Genomic DNA, 2,364 nt, shown 5'->3' on the forward strand with positions numbered 1-2,364 from the left:
AAGGTGCATGGTAGAATTTTAATCTTATGGATTTTTTTTTATGCTTGATATATGGCTGAGGATGTGATCAATCTTAGAGTACATTCCGTGTGGTAATGAGTAGAATGTATATTCCATAGTTGTTGGGCGACTTGTTCTATAGGTATCAATTAAGCCCATTTGGTCAAGTGTCACATTGAGGTTCTGGATCTTCTCGTTGGCTTGTTGTCTTGATGATCTCTCTAGGGCTGTTAGTAGCATGTTTAAGTCTCCAGTTATGAAAATGTTCAAGTCAATATCTTTTTTTAGTTTACCTAGAAGCTGCTTTATGAAAGTTGGTACTTCTATGTTGAGTGAATATTTGTTTAGGATGAATATTTCTTGTTGATGGATTGAACCTTTATCATTATGTAGTGACCATCCATATCTTTTTTTAATTTTGGGTAGCTTAAAGAGTATTTTTTCTGATATTTAGATCATGACTCCTGTTTTCTTTTGTGTTCTGTTCACTCAAAATTTTGTTTTCCATCCTCTAACTTTGAGTGTCCTTTCTGGTGAGATGAGTCTCTTGGAGACAATATAGTGTAGCCTCATAATATTTTATCTAATTTGCCATTCTATGTCTTTCCAGTGGTACATTTAGTCCATTCTCATTCAGGCTGATTATTGAGATGTGAGAGTTTATCCCTGTTGTGAGGTTCTTATAGAGTTTGTTGTTGCTGCTGCTGTTTTTATTTTACTTATTTATTTATTTTACAAAAAGTAATTTTCTATTTTTTCTTGAGTGTCTTTTTTATTATTTATTTAAAATTGTAGGGTTTGTTTCTTTGTTTGTTGTCTTTCTTCTGATTTGGGGTGGATTCATGTGTGTTTTCAATCTTTTACCTGCATTCTTGTGAAGGGAGTTGTGGTTCTTTTTTTCCCCTTTCTTCTGTGTTTAATACTTTCTTAGGTGTTTCTTATAGAGCTGGTCTGGAGGCAGTATAAACTCTTAGAGATGGAATGTCTGGGAAGGATTTTATTTCTCCATCACTGATAAAACTTAGCTTAGCTAGGTAGATAATTCTTGGTTGAAATTGTTTATATTTGAGAACTTTGAAGACTGGGATCCAAGCTCTCCTAATCTGAAGTGTTTCTGTAGATAAGTCTGTTGCTATTCCAATGGGTCTTCCCCAGTAGGTAGTTTGAACTTCCTGTCTTACTGTCTTTTGATTTTTTTTTTTCAGTTGGAGTCTCACTCGGTCACCCAGACTGGAGTACAGTGACCGCTTCCGGCCACCGCAGCCTCGACCAGCTGGGCTCCGGCGATCCTTCCACTTCAGCCTTTCAAGTAGCCGGAATTACTGGCATACGCTACCACGCCCGGCTGATTTTTTGATTTAGTGAAGAGATGAGGTCTCGCTGCCCAGGTGGGTCTCAAACCCGCGGGCTCAGGCAATTCACTCACCTCAGCCTCCCAAAGGCACGGGATTACAGACTGAGCCACCGAGCCCGGCTGATTTTTTTTCTTTTATACCTACTTTGTGTAGATGAATTACTATGTGTCTAGAAGTTGGTCTTCACATTTGTTGTCTTGCGGGGGTTCTCTGAATCTCTTGTGTTTGAATGGTCATGTCACTGGTGAAATGAGGAAAGTTTTCTTGGGTAATCTCATGGAGTTTGTTCCAGGGTGGTCTCTGTCTCTCTATCTGCCTCAGGGATTCCAACTAATCTTAGGTTCAACCTTCCTTTCTTGCTGCCTAGACATCTTGGTGGTTATTTTTGGTTGGGGGCCATCCTACACCTAAGGTAGAAAGATGGTGGCCGCATACAAGATGAAAACGTCCCTAGAGTCCATCAACTCAAGGCTCCAACTCATTATGAAAAGTGGAAAGTACATGCTGGGGTACAAACAGACTCTGAAGACGATACGACATGGGAAAGCAACGTTGGTCATCCTTGCCAACAACTGCCCAGCTTTGAGAAATCTGAAATAGAGTACTACACTATGTTGGCCAAAACTGGTGTTCATCACTACAATGGCAATAATATTGAATTGGGCACAGCGTGTGAAAAATACTACAGAGTATGTACACTGGCTATCATTGATCCAGGTGATTCTAAGATAATTAGAAACATGCCAGAAGAGACTAGTGAAAAGTAAATCATGCAAAATTGTTCTTTATAATAAAACTTGGCAGAACTTTTAAAAAAAAAAAAAATCCTAGGCTTGGTCTCTTGAAATAATCACTCATCTCTTGGAGGTTTTGTTCTGTCTTTTAAAGCTTCTTCTCTATGTTTTTAACCATTTGTGTTGGTTCCATATTTTGGTCCTCAATCTCTGAAGATTCATTTTTCTACTTGGTTAATTCTGCTTTCCATACTTACCAGTGTGTTGTTTATTTC

The 2,364-nt window shown here is 38.5% G+C and overlaps 1 pseudogene; it reads left to right on the forward strand.

Annotated features, from left to right (window-relative positions):
• Positions 1-1,775: 1,775 nt before the first annotated feature.
• Positions 1,776-2,122, forward strand: LOC110595448 (annotated as a pseudogene).
• Positions 2,123-2,364: the final 242 nt, after the last annotated feature.

This window comes from Carlito syrichta, unplaced genomic scaffold (genome assembly GCF_000164805.1).
Source record: "Carlito syrichta isolate Samal-C Ts95f unplaced genomic scaffold, Tarsius_syrichta-2.0.1 Scaffold302040, whole genome shotgun sequence".
Lineage (NCBI taxonomy): Eukaryota > Metazoa > Chordata > Mammalia > Primates > Tarsiidae > Carlito > Carlito syrichta.